Consider the following 26,130-nt stretch of genomic DNA (forward strand, 5'->3'; position numbering starts at 1 on the left):
CTGCAATTTTCCAGGTTAACAGGATTGCAAGCAGATTTTTTTCTGGAAGCAATTAAGACAGAAATGAGTGCTAAACTTCCATTGATTTCCAGAAGTGGCTTTTCTGTTGTGTGAAAGATCACATAAAATGCAAAAATTAACAGGTAAGGAAACAGGAAAATGGAATAAAGTGTAGTCTGAATGCAGCCCTTGTGCGTATTTTAAGGTATGTACATGTGTGTGAAAAGGCAAACATATTTCTAAAATGTAGGGGGATCCCCAGATATGCAGGAAACTACAGAGACGTTTCCTAGCACATGGCATTGTCCCAATAGATCAAATGAGCTGTAATTGAATTACTCAATTATTTTGCTTGTGTGGGCTCTTTATTTTATTTTATTTTGCATGTCTAACTTAAAAGTATTCCAGCGCCTAAGCAAACCAAACGGTTGCAATTAAAACAGGTTGTGGTCAGTCTATCATGGCATGACTTATCTGGTATAATATACATGCACATATTATGCATATATGTAATGTAGAAACTAACATTATTTGTATATCATTACACACAAAAATATAACTAAAAGTTGTCATCAGGTTACCCTGATGGGATGGGGAACCTGTAGCCCTCCAGGTGCTGTTGGACTGCAGTTCCCACCATCCCAGAACATAGGTCATGTTGGTTGAGGCTGATGGGAGCTGAAAGTTAACAACATCTGGAGGGCCACAGGTTCCCTGTTCCCCATGTAAAATCTCACCACCATCAGGGAAATGGCCGCTATCTAAATGGCAAGAACTTGTTCAGACAACATCAGAGAAGGGAAACAGCTGGTATGCTCAGGTGGGGTCACAGTTAAGCATTACTCATTGTGCCTTACTGCTGATGCACAAAACACACTCTTCACATCCTGACAGCAAGACAAATGGGAGAGGAAATGAGCTATAAGATGAAGAGCTTCAAAGTGGTGTTAAACTGACCTGCTATCCCCTTAGACTTGGTTGAAGAGGAAAGACTAGGGTAGGGATGGAAGGATTTATCAATTTTGGTTCTCTCAGTGTCTCATTTTTCCAGTCTTAAATTCAGCCTCTACATTTCTGCAGCCGTTCGCATATTAAAAAAAAAAACTCATGAAAAATTCCCAGCATTTTAGTGCATATTTTTCCTAACAAACACATTTTGTGCAGTTTTGTCTAATGTACACATTTTTGCCAGCCATTTCTGCTAATATAATGCAACTTTGTATGTTATTGTCATTAATACATTCATTTTATGCACACTGTCCCCAATATATGCATTTTCGTAAACATTGGTTGGAGAACTAAACTGTAAAATTTGGATAGGTGGGAATTTTGAAGGATGGCTGTTTTCAGTTTCATACTGTTTAGGAAAGTGCAAATTTATTAGCTTTAGCTTTAAATGTGACTGAGTTGAATCCCCTCCTTCCCTACTTTAGGGTAATTTAGAGAATAAGTGGAATATTTACATATCACCTGCCTTTTGTCACTCAACCCTTGTTCTTGGTTGCTTCACTTTTGGATTTCGGCTATCATCAACCAAATGAATTGGTGACAAATGAATGAATAAATAAAGAGGTTCGGCTGCAATTCTGTACACACTTAATTGGGAGTAAGCTTCATTCAGCTCTATAGGACTTAGTTCCAAATAGACATGGAAAGGTTTGCACCGCTAAACTTCCAACTTTTTATTTTCTGGCACGGTTGGGTTTCCCCCCCAGTTATGTTTGGTGTTGAAAGCATTAACATACTACAGAAAATAGTGTGCCAGTGGATTTTAAAAAGAAAAACTGATCTGGGCGCCAAATAGTTTTACTCTTTTGCAACTCTTTCACAATCGTGAGATATTGCTAGGGAGTTTCTCATTTTAATTTTGGGCCCAATCCTACAAATGTGCTTACTTCTTGCTCCTCTCTCCTGAATGCTCCTGCAGGTGTTCAGCCTTCTCTGCAAAACTAGACCATGAAGTAGTAGTTTCCATGGCAACAAAATGCAAAAGAACAATAATGACAATAATAAAAGCTGTGTCCTGATGAAACTTCACAGCAGGTCTCAACAGCGCTTCACAAAACTGTAATTAGGGTTGTGTTGAAACATCTTTCTTTTTTTCTGCTGTGAACAGTAGGCTGTAAACTTTGTGATTTCTCTTTTATATTGTCTCTGAAAAAGTGTGTGTGTGTGTGCGTGTGTGTGTGTGTGTATGTGCATGTGTATGCACGGAAACACACACACACACACCTGATTCAAACTGGTTTCAAAGAGTATTTTAGCATTGGGCTACTGTGAAACAAAATTGCAAAATTTCATACAAATGTTGCATATTAAAACTGCATCAACATATGACGTCCTCTGAGAGACACCAGAATCACAGTCTGCAGTGAAGATAGGACAGCAGGCTGAACAAAACTACACGGAAGCAGTAACGCTGTATATGGAAGAAGGCTTTTGCTTTTTCGTTGTAGGCAATTGGTTTTAAATTAACTATGACCATAGACTCAAAAGTGGCAGGCTAGAAAGGGATTGGACTTCATTTCTAGCTAGGTGTGAGCTGAACCAGCAGGAGTCAGATTGGACCCTTTCCAGCTCTATGATTCTATTACCTCTGCTGAACCCACATGGCACTTTGCGCCCTAATCCATGTAAGGAGGTGGCCCCCTCAACTGCACCTGTCCCCCAATTCAGTTGCAATTGGGCCAGCAGAGGCTGGTTCTACTGTAGCTAATGCCGTGTCGTATTCAAGGCAGAATCATAGAACTGTTCTGCTTGACTTTAACTCTCCTTGATACTTTTTTCTCTCTTTCCAACACTACAGAGAATTGGGTGTTTAGGCAACCCTTTTATTTCAAGGGGAGCAATACTATAACCCACTCAGCACAGGCTGAATCCCTAACCCTGGCTCAACCATCCTGTCAAGAGCTTCATGAAGCACTTCATCTTGTCTGGATCAAACTTTACTTTGTTTAAACACTTTATGTTGTCATGACCTGGAAAATGATTCTGAAACCTGACCGTTATAAATTATACAAGTCTCTTCTTCTTCCTCAGTAGCAGTCATTTGAGTGTGGAGAGGAAGTTGTCAAATGAACTAAGAAGTCACTGCCTTCACAGTTTTCTGAGTAGGGCCATGGTTTTATCTGCTGCTTCGCAGTACTACAAGTCTGAGTCTAGCTGAAAGACAGGAAGTGGAAGAGATACCAGTTGGGTCGGAATCATATATATGCTGCTGCAGAGGATTTCAGAGACAAGAGTACTGAAATTTGTACTGACAGTCTTTGCTAATTATCTGATGTAGGAAGTAAGATGTCTGCTTTGCCTCAGGTAGTCGTCTTTGCTGTTGCGATGAAGTACAAAAGATAATGATATCGGATTCCTGTAATCATTTCTAATGTACTCCCATTTCCATCACTCACCTTTTATAATCAGCAGGAAATCTCTGCATTCCTTCCCTAAAAGGGCCTACAGCCGTAAGCGGGCAGGGGAAGAGAAAGGTGTTCCTTAGTTACTGATTGATAAACATAGCTGCAGTTTTGCTTCCAGTCACCATGGAAAAGTTGATGAATTTTAAGACAGACTATTGTTGGCAGACTTATTCAGCTACATTTCGCTTTAGCTTTGACACGTTTTTTAAAAAACAAACATTCTGTTCTTTATGCTCACATTTCTTTGTGCATAGGGCATGCACTTTTTCTACTCAATGCACGTGTATTATTAGCAGTCGGGTGTGCAGTGTACAATGAATGACATGCCCAAATTTCTTTGCTTTGCTCCCCTTCAGAGGTGCTAGCTTCTTGCTGCTGAAGGAGATAGAAAGAAACCTCCAATATACCCTGCCACATGGCCAATCCAGATTGACTCTGATGTTGGAGGCCATCCTATGTAACTCATCCATATTCTTTCTGACAGGTTTGCACACCTGCCAATGGAATGTGGGCTGATCCATCTGATTTACTGTCAGCTACTTTTGTGTCTTGTAGGCCAGTCTTAGATCTGGCAGGTATGAAAGCTCGTGGTGTTGCAAAGGGCCTGAATCGCGAAGGTTTTGCTCATTTATGGCCACACTCCTTGCATTCCACCCACTGACCTCCTCTGTGAAGAAGTCCTGAGTCTTCCAACATTCAGCTTCATTGGATGTCACGAGTTCTGCTATTATGAGCGAGGGACAAAAACATCTCTATCCACTTTCTCCATGCTATGCCTGTTACTCATCTCGTCTCTAAATGAAAAAGCCCCAAATGCTTTTCCAAAACCTTTCCTGATAGGGGAGTCGCTCCATCCCCTTGACGGATGGTTCAGTCCCCAGTATTCAGAACTTTGCAGTAGCCATTTTAATTACTGCTGAGTATTGACTGTAATAAATATATTTTATTTCACTTAGCAACATGAGATCTGAAGAGAACTTTACAGAAGCCAGACAGTTGCTTTCTCATTTGCTGGCTTTCAGTTGTAGCCCCTGGATATTTAGAAGACCTGATTGCTAGAGACATTGTGCATTAGGGTTAGGGATGGGAGAGAAATGCGATTTAGTTTGCATATAAAGCCGAATTTATCAAATCCTCACTTTTCAAAACATTATGAGAACCGAAACGCCACCATCCTTTGAAATGTGCACTTATCCAGATTTTATGATATAGTTCTCCAACCAAGCAATGTTTACAAAAATGCAGATGTTAGAGAAAAGTGTACACAAAATGAATATATAACATATAAAAATGCATTGTGTTAGGACAAATTGCTTGCAGATATGAGTACATTAGCCAAGACTGCATACAAAAAATGTATCCATTACGAGAAATTGACACTAAAATGCTGAAAAATGTTCATGAGGATTAACAACAGAGAGAACCAAAATTGACAGATCATTCCATCCCTAATTAGAATGCAGTTCTCCTGATAGTTATGCCAGGCTGAGGGGCTGCCTGATGCAGCTGCGGTGGAGGAGGAAGTGTGTCGGGCTCTGCCAGTAGAAGTTGCCCCCGGGTGCTGCCATGGCACAGCTGCAACACAACCAGGGAACTCAGTGGCCGCCCAGGCGCAGCCAGGGGCCAGCTGTCTCAGCTGAGACTGGCCAAGAAAAGGAGCATCCCAGGTGTGTGCCAGGGGTGGAACCAAGGGGAGGTGGACTTACACAGCATCCTGAGCCTGTTCGGTGTAGTCCTGCAGCCCTCCGTCCCGGCAGCTGAGATGCTGAGAAAAGGGGTGGTGAACGGAAACATGCCTTTTGTTTCCTTCTGCTGAGCCACGCCAGTGCAGCCAGCATCCTTCCCTCCTAATGGTTCCGGAACGGAGGTTGGCGTGGTGGCCCCTTCCGCCGGCTGTGCTTCCTCCAGCATCTGACAAGTTGGATTGTGCCCTTATGGTTGAAGCAAAAAGCAGTGGGTTTTTTTGCTGGATAAACCACTTTTGCAAGTTCCCTTGTTTTAAGATAGAAATAAAGCACCCTACATAAATGTTCCTTGCTTCTTAATAAAGCATATTTTAAATTATGTTTATAGATTCACCACCACCACCACACTGATAAAGCTGATGGGTTATCTGTGAGCCACTTCAGATGGGTTCTACCTAAAGGGGAAAGAAGTGACCCAATATTCTCAAATGATTTGCTGTGTTTTAAAAATTACAAACACTGCATAAAGCTTTAAAGTATACAATAAACGTTCCAAGATTGTATTCTGCTACGGGGATCATGCTTTTTTAAAAAAAAATGTAAACCACATATTAGAGAGGCCAGAAATCAAAATCAAAAATCAAAATTGCAACTCCATCCCAACTAGTAACTCTGACTTCCTTTTGCTTGAGGTACGAAGATGTCTTAAGCCAGCACACAATGCATAACATACATCCTATTCCACAATCTCTCATCCACAATCGACATTCCACCATATCAGGTAAGACTGTGTTGGGTAATGGTGTAGTTGGCACACCTATAATCTGTTCCAAGAGCCCAGAACCGGATGCAAACCCTCAAACATGGGAATCAGCTAGGGTGGCCACTTACGCAATACCAAAATAGAGGTCAATAGAGGGCACCAACTTGCATATACTTTGCATATTCTCCTTAATATACATAGGCACACATTTGGAAAGAATCACTATAATTGAAACAGAAATGCAATATATCTCACCATAGTGGAGAAGGCCGTGACCAGATGGCCTATGTGCCTACTCAGTCTGCTGTGTAGGCATTAACTGTTGATGGGCAACTTCAAGACCCCCACTCTCTGTTCTTATGGCCCTTTGTTTTTAAACCAGAGTTGGGCTGGTCAGCCCTTGAAACAGAGAAATGTCCCCTTTAAAGTAAGACACATAGCCACCTTCACTCACCTGGATGGGGACCCTAGCAAGGTTGATGGTATCCCCGTAGAGAAAAGCAAACCCTCCTGCCTCAACCATCAAGCTGTATCAAGAACCCGGGGGGGGGCAAAGCTGAGAGAGACCAAATCCTTCCAGGTGGTGGCAATACATGTCAGATTGGCTTCTTCATCTGCCATCAGATTGTGGATACTAGGCATCTTATTGTGGTGCGACCTGGCACTCCATAATAGCACCATGAGATCCAATGGTAATTTGACAGGGCAATTCAGGTCCCTACGGGGGGGGGTTAGACTGCATGAGGGACTTGCCTGTAGACATAATCCCTCTTCAACTTGGCCAGTCCTCCTGTCAGATATGCCTTGGCTATAATTATTTGACTGTGCCACTACTTTGTGTCCACCTTTGGTTTGTTTATCTCAGGATTTGTGTCAAATGGCTCCTATTTTTCTAGGTTTTCCTTACCTGTTTCTCTGTCAGCTGTCGGTGATTTCTTTTTCTTCTTAATGAATGCAGGGGCCTCCAAAGTGCCCTTAGGCACACATGCACTGAAAGAAAAATCCCCCAATTTGACAATTCCTCTAATATCCATTTAGGATTATTGTCAACTTTTATAAATCCATGAGCAAACTCATTCCTTTGAGATGAATTCTTTTGATGAGTAGTGGAGCTAGATCACCCAGCATGGAGAAGTCTTGTTGGTCTATAGTGGAGAAGCAGCAGGTTGGGTGCATTCTTGCTTTTAGTGCTGTTGCTGTCATTGGACTGCTGCTAGGATAAAAAAAAAATTATTTGGCTTTGTATGTTGGAGAAGATATTGGCCTGAAGCACATTGGAGAGCTCCTTGAAAATTCAGACTAAAACTCAGAGCGGATTACACTGCCACACTGACATGGGGCTACCAGCTGCCACTGCTGTCCCCCTGCCCACACACACACCTGTGTACAAAATATTATCAGAAGGTAACAGTGAGGATGGCAAGCTTTCTGTTAACAGTCTAGACTTTGGGAATCCCTTCTACACCAAGGTTTATTCAGAGTCTCATAACAGATTGTATTCATGCATTCCTTTTGTTAAATGCATATCCAGCCCTTCCTCCCAAAGGAGCCCAGGGTGGCAAACACTTATGTGATAAAAATATACAGTTAAAAATAAAATTAAAATGTACTGCCGCATTAAAAGAATGACTCCTTACAAACATGGAACAGACAGTATGTGGCACTTAAAGAATTGCAAGTTCTGCAGACTGAAGTGATTGAATCGGCATGCATGGGGTAAGGGGATCCCTTAAATCGGGTCACCTTCCATTTGGGACCAGGGGGCACATTTGAAATTTTGAGAGAGTGCTGAGGGAGCCACTCACAAAATGGCTGCCATGGGGGCATGACATAACACAAAAGTAGAGAATAGTCCTGGTGAAGCTTTTTTCCATAGTTGTATTTCCATACTATACAAGGCTTGACCTGTTGAATTTCTGCCTGCCATACAGTTGTTTAAAGGCAAAAGAACCCTGTTTTTCCCCAAAACCAGCCCTAAACCAAAGCCTAGGCTGCCATCCTGTACCCTCTTACCTGGAAATAAGCCCATTAAACACAACTCCATGAATAGACAGGCATACCATTGTATTGTAAGTGAACTATATGGTGAATTCTTAATGACTCCCTGGTCTTTAGCTCCTGCAAAGCAGGAAACATGCCTAAACTTCTTTGCAAAGCTTTCACATTTGTCTTTTTAGGGGAGGGGGATTCTGTAACATTCACCCACACTTATTGGGCTCATCCAGACGACTGTATAATGTGTGACATGATCGCTTTGTGTATTCATTATTTTTCAGTCGTCCAAATGAAGCCAAGTGCTTTTGCGCATTTTCACACTGTTAAATCCGCTTTGGCATTACCGCAAAAAATGCGGTTTGCTTTTTTAAACCGGCAATCATCCGCTGCAACATTAGGGGCTTGGATGCAATACCGCGGTTTATAGAGATGTAGGCGGTCCATGGGCAGACCTTGGGCGTGTCCCAGTACCCCTTCCATCATTTCCATCCAATAATGGATTTTCACTTGTGCGCATGTGCGCGAATGTGCTTGGAAAAGCCCGGGAAACTGAACCAATCAGAGCCATGTACTTCCCAGATGTGGAAATGCACATTTCCGCATTTGCGCACAAACAGGTACTGCAGTGCACTGGGGAAGGTTTTGGATAGGAAGCGCTGTGATGTAGCAAGCTCAGCACAGCGGGAGGTAGTGGTGGCTACATTTCCCCCCCCTTCTGGCAACATTGTTAACAAGCCAGGGCTTGGGGGAGGGGGGGTCTCCACCTCCCCCCCTCCCACCCAGCCCCCAGCAGCCTTTCCTAGCTAAGGAACTCCGCAAGGCTGCTGGATCCCTTGATTCTTGGGGGCTGCTGGTGGTGGTGCGAGTCCAGGGCCTCCCTTCCCCCCTATTGCACACACACACACACACACACACATTTCCCTCTCCTCCTGCCGCTGCCATTTCTGCCGGGCCCGGGGCTGATCCTTCCCTCCGGAACCTATTGCTCACGCTTGGACCTTTGCGCTTGGACACAAGAGCGCAAAATTTGAATTTACGAGCCAGCGAGCGGGCTCAAGGCAAGGGCAGAGGCGGGAGAGGCTGCAGCGATCGCCTCTTTCCCCTCCTCCTCCTCCTCCTCCGTGTCCCCTCCCTTTCCAGAGTTTTGGAGGGTCTCCATTAAAAATTAGTGCTGTTAGAAGGGGGGTGTTCCCCATTAACATGGCACGTCCTTACTTGCTTGCAGTTCCATGAGCAATAAGTGGAATTGCTGGGCGTATTTACCCCCAGTAAAATACATATATTCAGTTTAGCGCAATATCGCAAATGAAAGCAATAATACAGCAATTATCGTCAGATAAGTGGTTTGCAGGTCTCTTTTATCAGAGGGAACACTTCAAAGTGGAGAAAGGGGAACGGATGTGTCCAACGCGTGTGTGTGTGTGCAAAAGGGGGGAGGGGAGGCCCTGGTGCAAAAGCAGAATCAATCTGCAAGCTTCGATTTTCAGAATGAAGCCAGTTTCTCAAAAAAGCACTTTCAGGTGCAAAAAATATGCAACATCTAGACTGTGTGCAGAAAAAAACAAGTTCTCAGTCTCCATTGATTCTAGAATAAAATTTCATGTGTATGCAGCCAATGATTCCAAAATAAGATGAGGGCCCTTTAACCAGCCAGCCATCTCTTGCAGGGAGGTGAAGCCTACAAAACTCCAGATCTTGTCAACCTCCGTGATGCTTCAGTTGGCTCTAACGTCTTGCAGAGACAACAACTTCTGTAGTTGCTCGAGGAGGAAAATGCTTTTGCCAGTAGGACACTCCCCCTGGAGTGGTTCTGTTATTTGCTTGGACCAGATGCTGTCCACTTCCCCTATTAGCCTCAAGGTCCCACAGAACTTGACAAAAGCATCAGATGGTGGTGGGTGCCATCTTAGAAGATGCAACCCCTCTTTTTGACATGTAGGAAGGAATGTGTTTTCTAAAGGTGTGTATGCACGTAGCCTTTGGATTGCGTGTGGGTCTTTTTTCCTTTTGTACATAGTGCTTTGCAGTTGTACACACCTTTCCGTCATAATGTTTGTTAAAGTGGCAGATACTATCCATGCCATCTGTACATACTGGTGGGCCTGTTTATCAACTGGAGCAGCGTTCCTCAATCTTGGGTCCCCAGATGTTGATGGACTACAACTCCTATCATCCCTGACCATTGACAATACTGTCTGGGGATGATGGGAGTTGTAGTCCAGCAACATCTGGGGACCTAGGGTTGAATAATAGTGAACTAGAGCACATTGGTGTTCTTTACTCCCCTCCCCTCAGTTAGTATTTCCATAGCTATCGCTAGTCGGGCGGTATATAAATTTAATAAATAAATAAAAATAAATAAAATAAATGCCCTCTGAGTGCTGCCAGAAATGACATAATGCCCTGCTACAGCTGTGCATGTGCCATTCCACCAATACAGTTTACTCCCAGTTTACTCTCGAGAGATATACTTGAATGTACCATAATTGTGGGGGCTGCTTCTAAGCTGCTCTTGAATCTTTTCTTCCACCCAAATGACAAGAAGTTTGAGGATTTCTTGTGTTTTCGATGAAATGCCTTTTCCCTTCCCATTTACCGATATGCCATTGCCTTTTCAATTGTGATGCCCTCCATTGTAAATGCAGCAACCCTCAACCTTACCTGAAGACAAAGGGAAAAGGTAACTTCCAGATGAATGGGCACAGAAATGAGGGGGAGTGGCGCAGCCTGTGACATCAGAGGAGGTGCTCTCTGTGTACACATTCAGGTAGCAAGCACTTGAGAAGCACTTGCTGCAAGCGGATTATGGCCATTCCAGCAAAAAGTGCTTTAGATCAATGAATAGTGTGTGACAAGGACAACATGGGGATGGTGTCGTGTGTATGACACCCCAAAACTGCACCTCCATCCTGCAGTGAATGCACGTTAACACCCAGTGTGTACACAGCCTAAGATGGCGCCTGCTTCAACAAGTGTGTATGTGATCCAAACACAGGCCTGGCACCAGCAGGTGGCCAAGGTGGGCACTGGTCAAGGGCCCTGGCAGCAGACAGGGCCCCCTGCAGCTGGGGTTGGGCCCTGCAACCCATTGCTGGTGTGGATTGTGGAGTGGGAGCCACTCTCCCAGGCAACTCCCCCACTGCCAGCATGGGCTGGTTACACCACTTCCCACATTGACACGTCAGCACACTGTGCATGCATTCTTACCATTACTCAAGATGGCAGCATGTGTGTGCAACACGCTGATGTGGCCAGAGCTATTTAAGCCCCTGGCAGCAGTAGTGCTGCTGCGTCACTGTTGCTGTCTTAAAGGACCTGCTGCTGTCTGGTGCTGGCCCTGTCCAAACAAAACAAAATGTGCTGATTTCTTTTTAAAAAATGTTTTATTCATATGCAAATTTAACCAACTGACTAAATGAGTAAAATTTCTTTGGATGATACTTACTCTCCATAAGAGCCCTGCTCCTAAAAAATTTTTTTATAAAATGTTGTGGCCCCACTGCATGCAGAAACAATAATGTCTTGACTATGTGTGTCTCCCCAAACACATGCATTACGCACATTCTGGCACCAGACTTCCATGGAGGCTGCTGCTACTTCTACTATTTTTAGGCATGTCTTGCTTAGCATACCTTTTCTGTCCCAGGCCAAATTGCCCCCACCTCCAAAACAACAGTGTGTTGGGTCTGGGTTTTAAAAGTCAAGATGAGAGAATGGGATGTGTGGGAAGTCATCAGCTTTTCCCAAGAATCCTAAGCCTAATGTTTAGCTCAGGCCTAGACACTTTATACAATCCATATACTGCCAGATCATGAGCAAACAATGGCTGGTGGGCTGCATTCAGCTTGGTAGGTCACAAACTGTGAAAAACCTGTTTTAGGTGTTCAGTCTTTTAAGATGTCCCTCCCATCAATAATTGTTTGCCCCTCCCCAGGGCTGGCCCAATACATTCTGTTGTCTGAGGCAAAGGAGAAGATGGTGTCACTCCACTCAACTCTACTCCCATTTCGTGTACACAAGTTGACCAGACTGGTAGCTGAATCTTACTTCAACACTGGCAATGGGATAGCATCCTCCATTGTACACGAGGGCAACGGGCTAGTTCGGGGGATGAGGCAGACCACATGACACGCACAGCTCTGTCCACTCTCCATTGCTGAAGCTGTGCTGTCTGAAGCAGCTATTTCACTCTGCCTAATGGTAGGGCTGGCACCTTTTGCACATTTAAAACAAGCAGAATGTCAGTGTTTGATTTTTATTTTAATTGCAAAATGGTCTGGGGGGCGAGCATTAAATGCCCAAGATGCTGTGAGTAGAGACTTCATGATGCCATAAGCGCTAGCCAGTCAGTGGCTGCTCCCGCAAACTAGCAGACCCAATTTCTTCTAAGCTTGACCTTGCAAAGGATTAGTGCAAGTAGCAATAATGTGGCAAGTGTGCTTTCCAGAGCAGAGCAACTCCTCTTTTTATGTATGGCCGTTCACACCATTGATGGCAAGGCCCTTAGGAAAAGAGAGAGTTCACATATTGTGAAAAATTATAAGTATTGTGAACTCACTCACCCTCTTGGCTTTGAGGATGAAGTGAGTTATAAATATGAAGAGATAAAAAATGGGCTCAAATTACATAGAGAAGTTCCACAGTGCCACACAACACACTTAGGGAAAAACTACTTTGCCTTATGTTGAGCATAATAATACTTAATTCTGATGCTCCCATTTCTGAAGAAGTCTTTCTAGCGTCATTTTGCCCAATCGTAGAATCCATTGCAGCCTCCTGGGCATTAGTGAATACACAAAGCGGAGGAAAATCAATCTCACTCTACAGATAATGGGGATGGTGCAGATGGTCACCGAACACCAAGGGCTCAGTGACAGACTTTACTGCTTGAACATAGCAGTGAATTCCCTCTGGAACAGGAGCAAATAGAGAATACTATTTTGTTTGCATGAGGAGCTGGCTGCTCTCTTTTTATTTCTGATTCGTTTAGGATGTCTGGGTCTTTACTACCTCAAAGGTGTCTTGAATGGTGGGACATAAACAGGGTCTTCCCAGTGTCGGCTCCCTTGTGAGCCCAGTTTTATTTCTTTCTGTATGATCCACCTCCGCCCCAAGGTGAGAGGACTGGTTACACAACAAAATGTACTTTTTTTCTCCCTCTCATCCAGCGAGAGTAGAATGAATTGTTTTTATGAAAGGTTGAGGTCAGTAGTGTACCCCAATTCATCCCAGTTACCTCACAAATTGAATTCAGGAGTCTCTGATGTGGGCACACTAGAAATGCCAAGAGGCTTGTGTTTTATGAGGAAGGGCCGTAGCTCAAAGGCAGAGCACACACTTTACCTGCAAAAGGTCCCCGGTTGAATCCCTGTTGTCTCCAGTTAGGAGATGTCTCCTGTCTGAAAGTCTAGAGAGCCACTGTCAGTCAGTATAGACAATGGTCTGATTGGGTTTAAGCCTGTAAGGCATTTTCCTATGTGCCTATGGAATGCCCCGGACTTTATGATTCAGGTGCCTGGGAAATAACTAGCATGAGTCTAGGCTAAGGTAATATGGTTAGGACCAAAGATGTATAATTACAAGTTTTATGTATTATCACCTTGCTGTGAATTCAGTCCCATAAGATGTAGAGATGGTCACCGACTTGGATGGCTTTAAAAAAGTATTAGACAAATAAGGCTTTCAGTGGATGCTAGCTATGAAGGCTATGCTCTGCTTCCACAGTCAGAGGCCATGGGCAGATTCATGCTTTTGAATGCCAGTCGCTGGGACCTGCAGGACGGGAGAGTACTCTTGCACTCAAACCCTGCTTGCGGTCTTCCCATAGGCATCTGGTTAGCCATTGTGAAACGGGACACTGGGCTAGGTAGGCCTTTCAGCTCTTCTTATGAATAATGTGGTCATAACTCAGCACATCTTACCAGACTGGAACTAAGGTCGAGAGTACTTATTCCAGCCCTTTCATGGTTTGGAAGCAAAGTGAAGAAGAAAATGGAAACAGGTCAAGGTGTGGATCTGATCACAGAGCTGACAGTGAATGTTCATCTAGATGGCTCTTCCCCAGTATTCCCCAGGTGGCGGCGGCAGCGGGTGGCTTGTGTCTTGCGATCCGTGGTGCAGCTCATGCCACGGATCGTGGAAGGGGAGCGGAGGGGCCCAGGGAAGGCTGATGCCCAAGGGCCCCGGCATTCCTGGAGCTGGCCCTGCTTGTACATCACTTGCTACCTGATCCTTTTTAACTGGAGGCACCAGGGTTTGAACCTGGGGCCTTCAGGGTGCAAAGCATATACTTTGTCACTGAGCTCTGGCCATTCCCTGATGACATCAATACAGCTCCCACCCTTCAAGGGCTACACAAACCCTTAGGAAGAGAAAGCAAAGTGCAGAGGGCAACAAAATGTATACCATTTGGTGCAGTTCATCCTGACTGAGAGATGAACTTTAACAGCTGTTGCCGAATAAAGAGTCACAGAGAAGCTTGTCAAGTGAAGAAAAGCGATGACTGATGTTTTTGGCATGTGAGTTCTCTGAGCAACCAGATCAGGAAAGGAGGTCACTTGTATACAACTTGACTTAGAAATAACTGCTTGTCAACTCACCAAAGTGTGCAGTACAAATAGCGTGATTCCCATGATACTACTGGGGGACTAATCTCAAAGGAAAGGTTCCATGAATATTTTCACATCTCTGGCAAGAGTTGAAGCAAGTTAATTAAAGCTTTTTGCAGTGTAAGAACCATTTTAGTTTCTCTTCACCCCCTCCCCCCCCCTCACTCCTCCTGGCTTTCCAAAGTGCATCACAAGCAAAGTCTGGGCACTTAAGAAACTGATCAATAAACCAGAATATGTTGGGGACTTTAAAATGCTCCGGATATGCTGCTAGCTTCGCTATGTGACAAAGGTAGGATTTTGGGGAAATCCTGATCATTTATGAGCTCTTATCACATCAGGGAAATAACTGCTAGTGGTGCTACAGTTGACTGAAAGCTTTCACAGTTTGTCTCTGGTGCTCAATGCTGATTGCCTAATGTTGGGTGTAGCTCTTTTCCTTATTTCTCATTGAGTACAGAGTTGCCTTTCTAATGAAATTGTTAATATCCCCTCTTTGAGTCAGCACAATCTGCAGATGGCCTTCATTTTGATATTTGGTGAATCAGAGGGGTTTCCCACCTCTCCGTATGGACTGCCTTCAAGTCGATCCCGACTTATGGCGACCCTATGAATAGGGATTTCATGGTAAGCGGTATTCCACCCTTTGGAATTCTCTCCCAAATGATCTCCGTCATGCCCCTTCTCTGATGAGCTTCCGCCAGACCCTGAAGACATGGCTCTTCAGGAAAGCTTTTGGGATGGCCTAGGCTTTTACTGTTGTTTTTAAATTTTAATGTTTAATGTATTGTTTTCATTCTGTACGTCGCCCAGAGTGGCTGGTGAACCAGCCAGATGGGGGACTAATAAATTCAATAATAATAATAATATTCAGAAGGGGTTTACCTTTGCCTCCCTCTGAGGCTAGTCCTCCCCAGCTGGCTAGGGCCTGCTCAGCTTGCCACAGCTGCACAAGCCAGCCCCTTCCTTGTCTGCAACTGCCAGCTGGGGGGCAACTGGGCTCCTTGGGACTCTGCAGCTTGCCCACGGCTGCACAGGTGGCAGGGCATGTAACCCCTGAGCCACTCACTGTGGGGGTGATCTTTAGCTGGCCCTTGACACCCAGGAGACACAAGCAGGGATTTGAACTCACAGACAGCAGCAAAGGTTCTTTTTGTTTCCTTCCGTTGCAAACCATTAGCTCTGAACCGCAATAGCATTGCTTGGGAAAGTGAAAATGACCCATGTTTTGCAGCAGTTCACATTCGCTGCATCCAATCTGTAGTGCTTGGAGGAGCAAGGACAGGGAAGTCTGCATTGCAGCTGCCAGTGTTAGTGATCAAACTCTTCCGAGAGCCGCCCAGCCAGATCTAGTGTCCAGATAAATGTGGTATTCATGCTAACCATCTGCCTACGGGTCAATAGGGATGAAAATATAAAATAATTACCCCTAATGAATGAATATACAATGACGTTCCTGTGTGAGGTAGAGTATCATTGCTCAATGCACACACAGGCACAATGTTTAAAAGAGCAGTTGTTTTTTAATGTGGACCCAGTGTCAATTACTTTTTAAAACTGCAAACATACTTTGTCTGGGCTCTGTGTTATCAGTCACCCGTACTGCTTGCTGCAGAACACTCACAATGGACTTTTCTAATCATAGTTATATCACCACCAATAATTCCATCTTGATAATGAATAGTTAGCAGTATTTTCATTGCACGAGGGGAAAAGCCAAGATGTTTATCTGTTTCAGCCACGTCATCATTTCATACTAGATTCTTCTTGTCCCATCTGCTGCCAATGCCCGATACATCTATGAGTTATCAAATGTTTTACCAGGCTGCATAGATCAGTTATGGAAGCGTAATTTTTACCTACTCACTGATACTTAAGTTCTGTGTCGCTTGATCCCTGTTCACTTTTGTCAATGCATAAATCAATAGGACAGAATTGAGCTGTTCCCATCTCCGTGTTGCAAAGACATCTGCCTGATGGACACTTAGATTTCCAGTCTATTCTGTCCCATTTATTTCACTGGTTCTAAACATGTTTGAAATGCAAAAACGTTTGGACTCATATGTGGATCAAGCTGGTGAAAATCAAACTGAGTGGTTAACTTAATGATACACTTTTTCCTTCACCTGGAGTCACATGGGAAGCGTATGTCAAATAGGACTGCTAGATCATATTCATTCCTCCAAAGCTTTTGCTTTAAAAAGGTCTCTCCCCTCCGCCCGCTCGCAGAATGACTAGTCAGCCAAGGAAATGCAGAGAAGGGCCAGAGGAAAAACAGGAAGATTGCCTCAGCTTCAGTCCCATGGTTTCTTCTCTAGTCTAGGCACAGTGTGCTTTGTGGAGAAATCATTCACTGCTGTTGAATTGTGACTTACAATGAATTGGCATGGCAAGGCTAGCTTATTGCTAAATCTCTCGTCGTCTGTCCTGTCATGCGCTAGCCCAGACTGGCTGTGGCACAAGGGCCACAAGTTCATATAGGAAAGGGCTTGGCAGAGAGAGGGGGGGGGAAGGGGTGCCATACCCACTTCTGGTGCTGTCACACTACAACTGGCATGTGGAATCCTGACTACTACTGGCATGCAACCCTTACAGATTATCCCCCAGGGCAGGAGTGGGGAACCTCAGGTCCAGAGACCAAAGCTGAACTCTCATGGCCTCTTTATTGGGCCCTCATAACTCTTCTGAGGCCACATCAGCCCTGCTCTGCACCCTTCTTGGGTGCTTTTGCCTTGATTGGCAGCGCAGTGGCTGTGGCTCCATGTTAGTGGGTCAGTGGAATCTGCTCTGGGTTTTAGTCCAAACTTGCAAGGAGCTGTCCAAGGTGCTGAGCCTATGTTGGGAATCCATTTGAACACCTTGAACAGCTCCTTGAACGTTTGGAGTAAAACCCAGAGGGGATTCCACTGCCCCACTGACATGGAGCCACAGCCGCCCACAGCTGACTGGGATGTGTCCTTGAACTGTGATGATGGCTGCTCTTTGCCTGGCAGGAGGATGATGAGGTGAGGTGTCAGTGTGCAGAAACCTCTCTGGCTTTTGCATGGCTGGAATGTAGCCCATTGTACTAAGTTAAACTCACATCTGTTGCTGCGCTCAGTTTTACCTTTGGCCATGCAGCCCCTAGAAGGTGGTCCATGATGACATGCGGCTCTTGGGCTGAAAAGGGTTCCCTACCCATGCTCAAGGGAATGCAGCCCTCAAGAGGGGAAAAAAAGGTTCTCCCACCCCGTGCTAGTCCATTTACCCAGGCTTTCTTTCTCTCATCTCCATACATATCTGATGGCAGAATCTGGCTGTGGGGAAAAGGAATCTGGGTGGTAAGACTATAGGGTTTAAGGCATGGGAGTGGGAGATTCAGCACCCACTTTGCTTTCCCCTGATTTCCATGAGATTGTTGGAGATCTGAGCTTCACACACATGCATCTGTCACCATCATCACATGGCCCTAATTCCCAAGGACTCTAATGGGACAGGATGAAGGATGTGCCTAACTCTCTGTTTGAAATGGAAGGGGCTTAAATGTCCTGAACTGTGGCTGGATTGTATCTATAGTTTCAGTAGAAACCTGTAGCGAACTTGCTTTGTATGAACGCCCAGAATCAATTTGTTTTTGGGAATAGTAATTTGTGCTATTTCATTGTGAGAAGCATTACCATATATTTATCCGGTACAAATATCCTTATTTAACTTTAAAATCTGTGATTTTCTTCTGCCTCATCCTGAATATTTCCAATATAGAGACAAATCCTTTTTAGCTATCCAATATATAACCAATTGTTCATTTAAAGCCTACTGAGTGTTTTGCATGTGCAAACTGCTACTCTGCCTTAGTTATTCCTCTGCTATCGCTTGAATTATCAATTACATTTTCAGCATAAGAATAAAGGCAGGCTATTTTTACCGTCTCCCTGGAGTCTATTCCACCATGTGTTCCATTGAGAAACTCAGCTGTCGAACTGAAAGGCTGCACTCCTTTGGAACTTTGCCCACTGTTTTGGAAAATGAAAAACATGTGCTCAGACTCCAGTAGCTTAATCTTCATTCATATTATGTATTGGTCTAGTTAGTGATTTCTGGACAAACAGTGCCCACGGACAACGCTTACTTGTTGCACAAGGTTAAGTAACCTGGTGGCATTCATAAATTTCTCATTTGTTCTTTGCCATACAGACCGATGTCTTGACAGTCAATAGTAACATTAGCCTGCTTTTCCTTGCTGTTTCAGGTATCTCCATAATGAAAGGGATCTCTCTCTCTCCCTCTCTCTCTCTCTGTCCCCCTCTTAGTACTGTCTGTACCAAACTGTGATTAAGCAGAATGGTGTATTTGTTTCCCAGCTGCTGGTATTCCTATATTGGCATAAGACAGGATGCCGAACACATTTCACATAGTGTCATGCTGGCTACCCATCTAAAGCCTATTGTTACTCAAGACTTATGCCTAGAACAAAAGGTTTGGCTAGCGTATGCTTGGGCACCATTCCATCTCAACAGATGGGTATCGGTATAGACAATCAAGAGAGTATATCTGCTCATCAAATTAGAGTGTGGGGGCATTTTTTCCAACTGAGATGGTCAAAGCAGCTGTCTTCATGAAACATGTGTGCCTATGGTTAAAAGGTCTATGGTGACAGTAATCCGTGGATACTTTCACACTTAGAACATCAATGTGGGTCCAAGGGAGCTATGACAGTAAAAGATACTATAAGGCTGTACAAAGAATGGCTTCATACTGAGTCATACCAATGATGCATCTAGCTCAGTGCTATTTACTCAAAATTAGCAGAAGCTTTCAGCTTTCAAGGGTATCAGGTAGGGGTCTTTCTTCTATGCAGCACCAGATTCAGCATGAATGGAATTTTGGCAAGGTTCCTGTGGTCTGGTTGGGGAACAAGGCCTGATGATTTCCAGTTGGTTATTAATCTTTTCTGGAAAGATGAAGTTATAATAATCTTTTATTATACAGCCACTATAATGGCTGTATACTATAGCCAGCATGGATTTTTTGCATTCCGCAATGTTAAATTGAAAATACCCCAGTGCCATTCTGATCCTTCCTATAAGCTCATTTCAAAACAAACCCTTACAAAGCTGAACTCAGAAATGCTTGCTTAACAACCCTCTCAATTTTCATGGTGATACACAAAACAGTCAGAGAGAATTGAGAGTTCAAAGTGTAAAAAGAGAGAGAGAGAAAAACAGATCCCTTTTGGACTTTTTTTCTGTCATAATCTGTTGAAATTAATTAAAAATCAACCGTGTTCACAGAGTACCTGTAATCCTATTACTGACCTTGCCCCTTACTCTGACCTTCATCTTCTGCTGTTTAAAAGTTTTAAAAAATGCCTGACTGATTTTGAATTAATTTAATAAATTTTGCATTGAACTCAATGATGATGTTGGGCATACTCAGTAACAACCAACTGTCAGTGTTCTAAAAACCAGACTCACAGCTGCTTGGCTTGGCTAATCAGGGGGCCACAGCCATACCAGACCTTTATTTCACTTGAGACAGTCCTGGCTGCCCCCAAAGAATCCTAGGAAGTGTAGTTTGTGAAGGGTGCTGAGAGTAGTTAGGAGACTCCTATTCCCCTGACAGAGGTCTAGTGGCCAGAGTGGTTTAAAAGTCAGCCCCTCTTCTGAGAATTGTAGCTCTGTGAGGAGAATAGAGCCTCTCCTAGCAACTCTCAGCACCCTTCACTAACTACACTTCCCAGGATTCTTTGGGAGAAGCCATGACTGTCTAAAGTGAAATAAAGGTCTGGTATGGATGTGACCAGGGACAGTTTTGGTTTAAATTTGGGTGGGAGGCTACATGTGCCTGCTGCAGAATAAGAAGGTGGGGTGAACCCTGAAAAATAATGATATTGTTCAATGCCTACATCAGTCAAATATCTTGCCAATGCCCATATGATCCATATATGATAAAACTATAAAATGTGCATGGTGCTGTTTTTTAATTGTTCATGTTTGCTATTTGGAACTCCTCAATCCTGAAGTATATAACATTGCCATTTTCTGGAAATAACTGTGGTCCACAAACAGGAGGGAAAGAATTCACTCAATAAAGCAGAACAATAAATGTGGTGATGCTGTTTTATGGGCTTGCGAGTAAGCTGCATTTTTTAATGCACAAAACATGGCATTTTATGACAGTTGCATTGCTTCTGTAACCATAATTGCAGTGGTTTTGCTCAAATATATTTGTTTATTATCATATGTTTCTAAATAGAGGAATGACTTTCTGGCTAGCCACAAGAATACTCTTAGAGTTGAACTCCATATTCAGAAATGATACAGATTTTCTTGGACGTTACCAATTCACATTTCAGAAAATGTGTATGCATATTTGAATGCTATCAACATTTTTTTAAAAAAAACAATATCTCTGTGATGAGGCAGATGATTTGTGGCCTGCAGGGATGTGGATCAGCTATATGTGTGTGTGTGTGCACGGGGGGGATGAGGTGAATTGGGGTCCCAGGTCAAATCAAAATATCAATAATCCCACCAGTCATATCAGAGCCCCCACAAAACCTCATGTTGCTATGTTGTTTCTGTACTTTTCTATCTCTTACAACACTGTTTTCCTATCAACCTGTGTTTCTCTAGGTCCTTCGCAACGTCTGGCCAAAATGTTGCCTGTGAAAGACTGAAGCAGTCTGGATTGTTGTTGTTGTTAAAGCACAGCAGCAGAGGATTTGTTTCACAAGCTAAAAGCTTCATTTAAGCTTTTAAAAAATCCTACATTGCTCTGCTTTAACAAAAAAAAGCCCATTGAGATCTTCAGAATAGGGTAGGCAGCATTCTACACAGCCTCATATTGTTGGAAGTCTATAATGCTTATCAGGGGACACAAATAAGGACTGGAAAAGCTAGTATAAAGATGGTATGAAGCTAGATGGAACAATGGTTTAACCCTGTATAAGGCAGCTCCCTATGTAGGACGAGTACAGACAGGTAGCACAGAATTGCAGGGATGGTGTCAGGAAGGCTAAAGCTGAGAATGAGCTGAGGTTAGCGAGGGATGCTAAAAGCAACAAAAAAGCTTTCTTCAGGTATGTCCATAGTAAAAGACAGAGAAAAGAAATGGTGGCACAGCTACTCAGTGAGGATGGCAAAATGATAACAGATGACAAAGAAAAGGCAGAAGTGCTCAATTCCTACTTTGGCTCAGTCTTCTCCCCAAAGAGGGTCTATGACTCTCTTTGGAAATGTGAAGTTGAAGGAGCAGGATTGCAGCTTGAGATTGATAGACAAATGGTCAAGGAATACCTAATCACTTTGAACAAGTTCAAATCTGCAAGGCCTGATGAACTCCATCCTAGAATATTGAAGGAACTGTCTGAAGAACTCTCGGAACCATTATTACACTGGTCAACACTAATTTTATTGCCAATGATGTTTGATCGATTTTAGGGTAACTTTGTGTCGCTGATTCCGAATATGACATCGGTTTTGCTAGATTGGCTCTAATTTTTGAGATAACGGATGCCCCCATTGAAAAACATAACAAATTTAAAAAATGTAATGGTCACATATAGCCTACCCACAAATGACATGGAAACTGTCTCAAATCATACAAAATTAAACACATGAAATACCTAATGGCATTGTATTCAGTACAATAACATTGAAACAAAGTAAGCTGATTCAGATAATCACAATTAATGCATAGAAAAATGCTGTGTGTACGATTTTCTTTTATGTGGGGCATCAGGACAATCACGTTGGAGGCTCCAGCAGTAGTCTGCCATCATGTGTCTGTCCCATCTGCCTTGATACCTTTCCTCCATCACCTTTATATCCTGATGGAACCTCTCACCTTGTTCCTCACTAAAATCACCAAGATTATCCAGAAATCTGTCTAAGTGGCTTTGGAGATAGTGTACCTTTATGCTCATATTAGTACCCAAATGTTTAAAGTTAGCGAGCATGTTTTGCACCAATTCTTCATAATTGTCTGGTTTGTGGTTACCCAAGAAGTTTTTGACAACTGAGACATAACTGCACCAGGCAGAAGCTTCAACATCATTCATAAATTTAGTGAAATTCAAATCATTGATGAGTTTATGAATTTTAGGATCATCAAAGATTCCTGCTTTTAGTTTTTCCATAGTCAGTCCAAAGAACGATTTACAAATGTATTTGAAGCAATCACCATCTTTGTCCAAGGCCTTAACAAATTGCTTCATCAGTCCAAGCTTGATATGGAGTGGTGGGAGAATGATTTTTTCTCTGACAACCAATGGCTTGTTAATGATGTTTGCTGCACCTACAGTCATGTGTTCCCTTGAAGGCCATGTCACTTTTTTCCAATGATCTCGCTTTGCCCTACTATCCCACAAGCAGATGAAACAAGGGTACTTCGTGTATCCACTTTGCTGCCCAAGCAAGAAGTTCACCATAATAATAATAATAATAAATTTAATTTCTTCGTCGCCTATCTGGCCAATGGCCACTCTAGGCGACTTACAAAATTATTAAAATACAATTAATAAAATACAGTAATACAATAAAAACAATAGATCTACAACAACAATATTAAAACTGGGTAGGAGGCATTACAATTATATCGATTAACCCTCCCCGGATACCCCGAAGGCCTGCTGAAAAAGCCAGGTCTTTAAGGCTTTCTGAAATACATTTAGGGAAGAGGCATGCCGGAGATCTTGTGGGAGGGAGTTCCAAAGAGTGGGGGCCGCCACTGAGAATGCCCTCTCTCTTGTACCCGCCAATCTGGCTGTTTTTGTTGGCGGGATTGAGAGAAGGCCCTGTGTGGCCGATCTTGTCGGGCGGCATAATTGGTGGCGTTGAAGGCGCTCCGTGAGATAAACTGGGCTGAAACCGTATAGGGATTTAAAGGTCAATACCAACACCTTGAATTGGGCTCGGAAAACAACTGGAAGCCAGTGTAGGTCGAACAAAACTGGTGTGATGTGATCTCGGCGGCGACTATTCGTAAGTAGTCGAGCCGCTGCATTTTGTATCAGTTGTAATTTCCGGACCGTTTTCAAGGGTAACCCCACGTAGAGCGCATTACAGTAGTCCAAACGAGAGGTGATCAGGGCGTGTACCACCAGTGGGAGCTGATGAACAGGAAGGTAGGGTTGCAGCCTTCGTATGAGGTGTAGTTGGTACCAGGCTGCCCGGCTCACTGCCGAAATCTGAGCCTCCATGGACAGCCTGGAATCAAGCACAACCCCAAGGCTGCGGACCTGGTCCTTTAGGGGTAAACTCACCCCATTGAACTTCAGGTCAATGTCACCCAACCTTCTCTTGTCCCCCACAAGTAGTACCTCGGTTTTATCAGGGTTCAACTTCAGCTTGTTCCTTCCCATCCATCCACTCACGGATTCCAGGCACTTGGACAAGGTCTCCACAGCCAACTCTGGTGAAGATTTAAACGAGAGATAGAGCTGAGTGTCATCCGCATATTGATGACACTGCAGCCCCAATCTCCTGATGATTGCTCCCAGCGGCTTCATATAGATGTTAAATAGCATGGGAGAGAGGATAGAGCCCTGTGGCACACCACAATTGAGAGGCCAAGGGTCTGATACCTCCTCCCCCAACGCTACCTGTTGGTACCTGTCGGAGAGAAAGGAATGGAACCACTGTAATACAGTGCCTCCAATTCCCAATCCCTCCAGGCGAAGCAGAAGGATACTGTGGTCGACAGTATCAAAAGCCGCTGAGAGATCGAGGAGGACAAGAAAGGTGGATTCTCCCCTATCTAATGCCCTCCTCAAATCATCAACCAGAGCGACCAAGGCTGTTTCAGTTCCGTGACCAGTCCTGAAACCCGATTGGTATGGATCCAAATAATCCGTTTCATCCAAGTGTGCTGACAACTGGTTGGCCACCACTCGCTCAATGACCTTGCCCAGAAATGGTAGATTCAAAATTGGGCGGAAGTTATCTAACACTTGGGGATCCAAGGAGGGCTTCTTTAAGATGGGCTTTACAATTGCCTCCTTGAAGGCTGATGGCATCACACCCTCTTTCAAGGATGCATTTACCACCGCTTTGATCCCCTCGCCCAATTTCTCTCTGCAGCTCACAAGGAGCCACGAAGGGCAAGGATCAGTAAGACAAGTGGTTGGCTTCACAGATGAAAGCACCTTGTCCACTTCCTCAGAAGGGAGAAGCCGAAACCGATCCCAATTTACCGGCTTGCAACTGGCCAACTCTGGTTCATCGACTGTGTCCACGGCGCGCGGGATCGAGCTCCGTAAGTGTTCGATTTTATCAGCGAAGTGTTTTGCTAATAGGTCACAGGAGGCCTTTGACTGTTCCAAGGGTTCCTGAGCAACTGGACCACCAGGCTTCGGACCACCTGGAACAGCCTCCTGGGACAACACTCCGCAGACGCAATAGAGGCAGCAAAGAAAGCCTTCTTTCCTACCTTTATTGCCACTTGGTAGGCAGCTACTGCTGCTCTAACCTGTGTCCGGACATCTTCGGAGCGGGATTTCCGCCACCGGCGCTCTAGTCGTCTCACCTTCTGTCTCAAGCTACGCAACCGCAGTGTATACCATGGAGCTAGCTGAGTTCTATTCAGGGGGAGAGGACGTTTCGGAGCCACCTGGACTAATGCCCTGGTGATCCCCACATTCCACTCCTTCACCAGGGTTTTGACCGGGCGACCTTCAGCAGGTTCCAATTCCCCAAGCGCAGTCAGGAATCCATCTGGATCCATCAGGTGTCTGGGGCGGACCATTTTAGTAGGTCCTTCACCCCTGCGGAGGGGGCATGGCAACGAGAAGTCCATATTTACCAGGTAGTGGTCTGACCATGACACAGGAGTGGCATGAATCACTCCCAACTTCAGACCACTTCTCTCCTCTCCCAGGACAAATACTAGGTCGAGAGCATGACCGGCTACATGGGTGGGCCCAGTATTACTTAGGTACATCTTTAGATCAACACAAATAGACCACTGGTGCTCATGATAGCAGAGCTTCTGCAAGACCATTTTGATATTTTCATATTCTTCTTTAAGTTTTGTTGAGTGAGCAATTGGAAGAGATGCATAACGGTTACCATTGTGCAATAAAACACATTTCAAGCTTCTGGTGGAGCTGTCTATAAAAAGCCGCCAATCTTCTGGTCGATATTCCGGTAGTCCCATTTGGAGAAGAAGTCCAGGAATGTTATTGCAGTATACAAGTTGTTCATCTTGGCTGAAGTATGGAAGAAGTCCCTCCTCTCTTGTCCGATAAGCTGTTATGTTAGCTTCCGGCTGTAGACAGTTCTTTTCCATTAGCCTGGATGCTAAAAGTTCAGATGCTTGCTTTGACAGACTGAGGTCTCGTATCAGATCATTGAGTTCTTTTTGGGAGAACTGCTCAGGTGTTGAAAAGTTTTCTTCATATCCACTTCCAGGGCTACCACCTGTGCGACACTCCTCGTCCAGCATTTCTTCAACATCTGACAATGGAAGGTCAGGCAGTGAGGTAAACACTGGTATGGGAACGTCTTCACTGTGTGGCACAGGTCGCCTTGCTGAGTCCAAATCAGGATACTCCCACTTATGTTTCTTGTAGCGATTGAAGCCTTTCACATTCACAACACAAAAATAACAATCATCGTGATGGTTTTGTGGCTCTCTCCACACCATAGGCACACCAAAGTTTAAACGTTTCCTTTCTCCATTTTTCC

The sequence above is a fragment of the Rhineura floridana genome, chromosome 4 (assembly GCF_030035675.1).
Source record: "Rhineura floridana isolate rRhiFlo1 chromosome 4, rRhiFlo1.hap2, whole genome shotgun sequence".
In the NCBI taxonomy this organism is placed as follows: domain Eukaryota; kingdom Metazoa; phylum Chordata; class Lepidosauria; order Squamata; family Rhineuridae; genus Rhineura; species Rhineura floridana.